General features: G+C 39.1%; 1 long non-coding RNA gene across 1 annotated transcript; it reads right to left on the bottom strand.

Moving 5' to 3' along the window:
- Positions 1-400: 400 nt before the first annotated feature.
- LOC138105634 (uncharacterized) lies at positions 401-7,901 on the bottom strand. The gene is made up of 3 exons (XR_011148580.1): positions 7,537-7,901; positions 6,280-6,409; positions 401-492 (listed from the first exon to the last, which is right to left on the bottom strand). It is a non-coding gene; the product is annotated as an uncharacterized lncRNA (long non-coding RNA).
- Positions 7,902-8,667: the final 766 nt, after the last annotated feature.

The following is an 8,667-nucleotide window of genomic DNA, read 5'->3' on the forward strand; positions in this document are numbered from 1 at the left end:
AAAAGGTCAAGCTGGCATCTGTATATCACCTAAGACCTGCTAAAGCATGTGAAGTAGATCTTAACTGGGAATATGAGTGGTTCATAGAGCATCACTGGGTACTCTGTAATGCGAAAATTTTAGGGTTAAGAAACAGTGGGGGAAGAGAAGCTGTAACTGATAATGCAGTTTCATAGTGCTGAGAGGGTAACCAGTAATTAGGGGAAATATTTTATCCCTGCAGCCTGCTAGGGCTTCCTTTGTGAAAGGCTTTTACTAGATCAAAATTTGTACAGAAAGTAGGAAAAAAGGAGCTCAAAATATTTAATAAAATATTTATTTTTTTTAATTTGCTTTAATAAAAAATCATTGTGATTTTTATTTTGCTAAGGAACCTTCTTGAGTTCAAAATTAGCCAAAACTGAAGGATATAAACTCTCATTACAAAGAAATGCTCTGTTCCACCGCTGTCACTGCTTGTTATGTCATGGTGAAAATCCATCTCAGACTAGCCTGAAAACAGACAAATGAAAAGCTTTACCAACCAAGGTAAAACCTCATCTGTAATTTTCACATCAGCTTTTTACAGCCAGAGCACAATACAGTCATTTTGTGGTATCATAAAGAGTTGTTAGTTGTTTTTCTGGTGATTTAAAGCCCTTAAATTGTCCGTATAGTCTAGAATATTATTGCATACAAAAGGAGACTCCACAGCATAAATTCCACAGTATCTGTTCATTTTGGCATCAAAATAATAAACTCAATTATTTGAGAAAGGCATACAGTGGATTTGTCATGGCATTCATGGGGGGGTTGTGTTGAATTAAGCAGAAGTGTTCACAAAGAATTGAAAAATCTGTGCTGATACATGAAGCTACTGTAATATTCAGGTGAGCAAGTCCTGTAAAGCAACTTTTAAGTGACTAGTGCAGAACTCCTACTTTTGTATCTAGACATTAATGTCAAGTCAACAGGCAGTAAGTTATTCTGGAACTGGTTCTAATTCTGGTATTTAACTTTTGACTATTTGCCTTCACAACATTAACAGTGTTCCTTACATACAGCTTCTAGTGAATGTGAATTTAGATTCATAAATTGCAGGCCACTCCAGATTATCTGCACCAATGCACTTGTGGTTCTCAGCTGAGGAAGTAGGATTTGGGGTTGTATTGTAATTTAAACCAAAGAATGTTAATTGTAGTTTATGCGTAAAACACTTGGCACTATCCTAGAGAAGTCTCAAGATGCTTTATCAACCCAGATATTATACAGAGCTTTCAAGAACCAGTTCCTGAATGTCTGAGTTTAAGAAAAAAAAAGCCAATGTGATAAGAAATATACTGAAAGACCTTCTAAATCCCTTTATCAGAGGGAGAGAGAGAAAAATAGTAACACTCAGTAGCTAAATAATACAATTTGTGGAAATTTTAATGAGGCCTAATGAATCATGTGAGCTGTACGGTTAAATTTACTATCCCTATTTTACAGCTAAGAAAAAAGAAATATGAAAGTGAACACTGACATTTTCATCTTTTGGGTGTATTAAATTTTGCAACTTAATCCATATTCTTACATGCTAGTGAAAGAGAGAAGAATTTAGTTCTTGTTGAAAGTTAAACTATCACAGAGCAGTGGGAGACATTTTCAAGGGAGAGAGAAACACCCCCATTCTGTCAGGGATCTAATGACTAGTGACCCTAACTTATGGTTTGAAAGCAGGATGCTGAAAGCTTTAAAGTGCCAGCCATCCAAATACCTTTTCCCTTTAAAAGAAGGAAGAGTGTTTCAATAGTTCTCAGTCAATGACAGTTTGGTCTCCATCTTATGGAGTCTGCACTTGAATGCTTGTAGAGTGAACACCCACAGGGTTTCACTTTGTGTATCATTCTGTGCATAGTCTTCTCCTCATAACAGCTGATCATCCTTTGGTCTCTCGACCAAAGGATGTCTCTTCTGCTTTGGAATTTGTAAATTTAGGATCTTACTAATTCTTCTCCTTCTTTTCCATCAGAAACTGCGGATGTCTCTCACCCTTCTGCAGTCTGTGTGTGACAAGCACTGTCTTTGTGAGAGACTGCTGCCTTTTGAGCCTCGTTTGCTGTTTTTTTATATATATAACATGCTATCTCATGGTTGCTTAAATATACATATTGATATTTTTAAAGAACTAACAATTTTGATACAATTTTCTAATCAGTGAGGATTACAATGTGAAAAGGCTGTGTTCAACATTTTGGTCTCCAGCGTTAGGTCCTGGTCTTTCTTTTACTTGAGCATACTTTACCAGTGTTTTATGATCTTATTGTGTCTATGCTTTTTGTCAATTTCCTGTGAACTTGGCTTTCTCTTTTGACTACCTATCTACGTATGTCTGCACTTTGTCATGTACTGATGAGGAAGCAAAATGATCCAGGTGGGAGGCGCACAAATGCAAGCAGCCCTGTCCTCATGGAGGCATTCAGTGTTGAAGGATTTTGTTGCCCCATCTTAGTAGTCCATCTGATTTGGATCAAGACCCCAGATCCTGGTTTAAAGTTCTGTACAAATATAATTATTTATAAAAATAGCTTCTCTACAGAATGTATACATACACATATAGATGTATATATATGTAGGCAGAATCCAGATGTAAATAATATGAAGTATGGATTTTTAAAATTCCGTATCAATATAAATACATGTAGATATAAACTTTGGGCAATTTTTCTTTTTTGGCCAAAACTTCACCAGCTGTTATCTGCTTCCCTTACTTGGCCTAGACTGCTGAACTTTTCAATGGGGAACCTGTTCTTCCACTTCTGATGGCTGCTGTTGTCTTGAATGCCATAGGGAAGTGCACATCCCTGGCAAGATGTTCAAAGTTGGATTCACACCACTGGTGTTATCTCTGAGAACACTTAATGAGCAAATTCAAAGGTTCTACAAAGTCAGAGAACGAACTGTCTGACTGACAGCTCTTGGATTGGTTCATGTTTCTACAACCAGAAAGAAGAAACAAGCTTTTGACAAAGAGACTGCTGGCTCTTAAGATATGATGTGGTCAGACATAGGTCTACAAAGGTTGGCTCTTCACATTTAGCTCAGGCCATGTCTTCCAAGACCCCGTGGTTTGGAACAGCAACTCATGAGACTCTCCAGAACATTCATGTGTTCCTCTCACATTTTTGAGATCCACAATGCTACTCACTTTGCTCCTTCCAGAGTCATTCATAGATAGGTCCTGGATACTGACTCTCTTCAAACAGCTTCTATTTGTGTCATGAGGTTTTCCTTTATATTATTATGAGACTTGATCATTGATTCAACAGCATTTACTTTTACCTTATAACTTCCTTTACAGTGCAGAAGAGAAATCAGAGGACTCAATCAGACTTGTAATCTGTTCATATTCTTCCCTGGAAGGCAAGAAGGCTTTCCACTGTTTTAGTAGATATTCCTGGAGAAACTCCTAACGCCATAATCAAAAGCACAAAGCAAAGATCACAAGCTTCTTGAACACTGACCTGTTCTTTTGAAACTGTTCTGCTTCCTCAATGTTCTTCAAGACACAAGAGCATTACTCCTCCACCCTAACATGGCCAGAGGGATTTTGTATGGACTTAAATTGACTTGTTCCTTGTGTAGACCATGTCCCTTTAGCCTGTCATTAATTTATAAGTCTTTTTTTGATACATAATGATAGATGATATCCTTTAAAGATGCCCACTGAATCAACTTGGTGAATATCTTCTACGACCTGCTAGAGGTTGTCTCCTATGCCTTCGATGTCCACTGGAAGAATCAGTCTTTCTGCCATGGAGCTCATTTATCTCTATAGTTCTTGTTAGACAGTTTCTTGATTTGTCATTAGAGGAGTATTTGTTCACAGAAGTTTCTTTCATGACCATAGTCATCCAGTAGATAAGACAATATACGACTGTAGTGATTCTTCCATGACCTAAGGCAGTTTTTTCTCTACCACGCCTAAGCTTTTGTTACAGTTCCCTAAAATGCTGATTTCACCGATTGCCACGGCCTCCTAGGGCTGAGTTTGCCTTTAGGCAGCAGTAGGCAATGTCTCTCTGGATTACAATTTACCTGTCTATTCTGGTTGGTGATACCCTGATAAACAACAGTGGAGATTTCAGCAGGCACATGCAGCAAGTGTGCTCATGTATGATGATGATGTATAGGACAGTATGTTTTGATCAGCTTGTTTGAAATGGCCCTTGTAGTCATAGCCACATTGTATCAAAAAGAGAAGGGTTTTCCACTTGGATTTGCTGAATGCTCTTGAAACTCCACAAAGTTTCTTCCCATCAGGGTCTTGGTCCACCTTGCCGTGTGAGATGGTCTTCATATCTTTGGTAGTACACTTTCCAAATCTTTCTCCATTCTTCGTTTCTCAGTGAAATCAACCTCACAGTTATTTCGATCAGGTGGGTAAAAAGACATGGTAGCCTTTATTAACAGACAGCTGTGTACTACATCTTTTTGAGTTTACGCTTTATACTCATCCTAAATACCTTCCTAAGCAGTGTCAGCATTCTCTCTTGGATGGGAAAGTGACTTCTGTCAGCTGTTCCCATGCATCCAGGACTGAACTGTCTGGCATACCTTTGATACTGTGTCTCTTGCACTAAGACATAAATTACCTGTCTAACTGTGTTTGGGTATAGTAACACTGACAGTATGAGTGACGTTCAGCCACACCTCAAGGAAAAGGATACAGATAAGCTACCTCTCCTATGTTACTTCTCTTTTCCATTTCATCATGTTCTGCTTTCACTTTATGTTTTTGCTTTCCAGACTCGTGTTTTTCTTCATAATTTGCACTATCATCTAGTCACTGATATTTCCAGTCCTAAAAAAGGTACAGTGTTTCATTTTTGAAACTACTGCAAATATTAGCTTTTCTGAATTTCATCTTGCCTAGGCTTGCAGTTCACACTCCCCACAGCACAACTCCTATGAGATGAGCTTTGCTTGTTTGTATTCAGTACAATTAGAATTTAATTTCAAAAGTATTTCTGTGACTTCAAATACAGTATAACTTGTGTATTGTGTCCAAGTGTAAATCTTTTGTAGTCTTTTTATATTCAAAGTGGTAATCCAGTCTTCGGTCTTGCAGAATTTCTGCTAAAATTGATTTTTTCTAGCTCTTCTTTGCCTCTCTTCAGCTGTTGTTCACAGACTTTTGCAAAATTGTTTTACTTCTTACAAATATTATGGATTTGCCCAAAGGCTGCTTTGGTCTATATTTTATTTCAATCCTTTGTGCAATCTTCTATGTGACTTCTTGCAAATCTAGTCTGATTGTATTTCGTGGACTTCTCTGTAGAGCTTTCAGTTTTGTTTTGCAAGTGCATCTCTTTATGGATTTACAGTTTAATACATATAAAGCATCACACATCTCCTTTTTGATTTCTTAGAGGAAACTGATTCCTCTGCAGCTTTACCTTTCTGTAACTGAAGAATAGTCTTCATTTATTTGTGCTGTGTAACAGCTGTCTTGCTCTTTCTCATCTGCACATAGGCTATTTGTCTAATCTGGCGCATCTGAGCAGCAGCAATTTTTAGGCCACTTTTTAATCCTCTAAGGAACAGAAAAAAAATGTTGTCCTGCTTTGCTCAGTTCTCTAGGCTTTTTCTGAAAAGTTAGATGCATAATGCAGTTTTTACTGGTTTCTCTAAGATACCCTTAACTCACTATCTTTTCTTCTACTTGTGTGTCTGTTCCGTTGCTGGTACTGCATTGTCTTCTGAGGGGACAGTGAAACAGAGCTCCAAATCAGGACTCAGAAGTACAATAAATCATTACCATAACTAAAGAGAAACTAAAGCTGAGGAAAGATCCACGTGTTTTACTCCATCAGGTGCTCAGCACTGACTGAGTGCAGCAAAAGCTAATTCAGACCAAAATTCTTCTTAAAGTGCCTTTTACTGTGAGTGTTGTTTAACGATCAGAGTTGTTACGTACTTAAGACTGTCTCTGAAGTTAAATAAGGAAGGAATGAAATGGTATATTTATGCACCAAATTTAAAAGACCAAGGTTAAAAATTGGCTTGTAATGCCTTACTATTTAGAAGTCCTTACATCCAGTTAAGTTATTCAATGTTGTTTTTTATGGAGATATTCCAGAAAACTGCTTTCAGTTCTGGAATGACTGATCTCTTTCTAATTGAGTGAAACTTGGCAAGCCTCAGATCTACAAGAAACACAAAGAGTGCAGGTACAATACTTTTCTATAAAAACATTTAATTAAATACTGTATTTCTAAAATCATAATACTTGAGAAACCACCATTTTGTTTCACTTACTGTGAAAAGGCAAAATGTAACCAGAAAACAGTAAGATCCAATTTGTTTATTCCTCAGCTACAAAATCTTCTTTCCAAAATAAACCTTTATGCTGCTTCTTTCTCCTTCTAACAAATGTTTTGGTGTCTTACTGGCAAAAATGAAAACAGAAAGAAAGACAATAGTTTGTGAAGAGCTTTTTCACTTGGGAAATACTACTTTATAGTAACTGTAGTATAATCTGTCATAACTCCAAATATAACAGACTAGTTATACTTTGTTATATTTAGTTATGTAACAAAAAGAGAGCAACAATGGTAAGTGCCTCCCTGGGTGTTTCATGGTAGTTACAGCTCTCTGGCTGAGAGAGCTGATGGCTAAAGGCAATTTAAATATTTAAACTGACCAGTCTGATTCTTTTCCTTTTAGGTTAAGATTGCTCTATTAACAGGCATGTAGATTGATGGCATATCCAAGATTTTCGGGAGTGGGGTGCAGTTTCAGGAGACAGCCTTCAAAAATATGGGTAAAAGAGTCAAAGGATCAATGACACAATAACTGAGGCATATTTAAATGATAGCTAGGAGAGTATCATGACCACCATTTTACAGTTTACTTTGACTGCCATTGTTATTTTGTATGGTCCTTAATATGGAGGAGATGGTGTATCTGTACATGGTGTTGTCCTGTACATACTATTGCTAAATATTCACTGAATACTGTTTTCCATAAAGCAAATATGTTTTTTAATGTAAATTAACAGGTTATTTTCTTCAATAGTGAGCCATGGAGTTACAACAGCAGTAGCTTTCTGATTGCAACAGTATTTAACATTTTCTTTAAAGACACACAGAAATTCCAGCTCAGGAGGGACCCATTGCTGCACTTGTGCCTCTTTCCAGATCGCTTTTGTTTTCAATATTGCTGTACTTTAAAATTACTGCAGAGATGATGGGATTTTGGCACAGCAGGAAGTACTGTAGTTATGGAGGTACTTCATTTTGGTGAATTTTAGTCCTGTGCCCCGTGGGAACAGGAAAACCAGTGTGGAGAGTGGGGGCAGAGTTTGCTACTGGGCCTGAACACAGCACACAGCTGTGGCAAGTTCACTTGCTTGTAATTGCAGAAAAGCCCAGGTTACATTTTTTAGTACTCCTGGGAAACCAGAAAACAATCAGATATATACCCAAGGGGTAAGTAAAAATTATTCAAAATCAAAACAGAGATTAAAAACCCCACAGTTAATCTTTTTAAACAGAAAACCTAATTATTTTTTACCTTTTGTGTTTCAATGTACTGCATTCTTCAATGTCAAGTTTCAGAAAAACACAAGGACAGATTTCTTCCTTTTCCTGCTGGGAGCTACAGCATCCAGAGGGCTCTTCATCGCCTCTGTCAGGTCTTCAGAGGGCAGATGGTCACAGATGCATCTCCTGCTCCACCGACATGTTCTGGCTTGTTTTCCAAGTTCAGAGTACTTGATCCATTCTCAGCTGGATCTGCTGACAGAATAGGCTGAGTTTGCCCCAAAGTCCTTTAAAGGAGAAGGTAACTTGTCAAAGGAAAGTTGGGTGGGAATGTATTAATTTTGGCTAGAACTTGTCCATTACGACTAGCCTTTGGAAAGTTACCTAATACTTGTTTCCAAGCTGCATGGTCTAAATCAGTTTTTTTCTCCTGCAAAAGTCAGCAGGAGCGGGTGTTGGCACATAACAGGAGGGAGCAAGAGGGGCCCCAGCTCTGGGTGTTGCTCTGAGGGTGTATGTGCCAACAGAGGACAGAATTGCTCAGGTCCTTTCTCCATAGCTGAGGCTGAAGCTGGCATGGATGCTGGAGCAGAGGCTGGGGCAGCAGCTGGGGAACTCAGAGAGTCTGGGGTGGATGGGAGTGGGATGGAGAGGAGGCTGTACAGAGCAGTGGGAAGGGGCTGCATGGCTGCAGGGAGCTGCTGGTGGTCCCTAAGGTTGAAGGACAGGCAGAATGGCAATTCCTGTGCTCTCAGGAGCTCCCTGCAGACAAACCACACACTCCAGGGAAGGGGAAGTGCCATGCCTTTCCTTAGCCAGGACTGACAGACATCCCTTGGAACACAGAGCATCCAGCATAAAAGTTCTGCATCTTGTATGATGGTCATGGACAATCAGCCCCGGCCCAGCAGCTCAGTTTACTCTTCACCTGCCATGTGTTTGATTTGCTGTGCCTGCACCAGAGTGTGCACATGCACTGCCGTCAGCTGGGACCCTCCTGGCTTTACACCGACCATCTCCAGCCCTGGGTTTGAGAGGACTGCAGTCACCGATGGCTTGTGGCACATAAATGATCTGTCACTGACATGAGAGTTGTGGGAGGGCAGCCTGCAACCAGCAGGAGGTACTGAGGGGAGAATACCCTCTGCCCTTTCCTCTAACG

The sequence above is a fragment of the Aphelocoma coerulescens genome, chromosome 2 (assembly GCF_041296385.1).
Source record: "Aphelocoma coerulescens isolate FSJ_1873_10779 chromosome 2, UR_Acoe_1.0, whole genome shotgun sequence".
Lineage (NCBI taxonomy): Eukaryota > Metazoa > Chordata > Aves > Passeriformes > Corvidae > Aphelocoma > Aphelocoma coerulescens.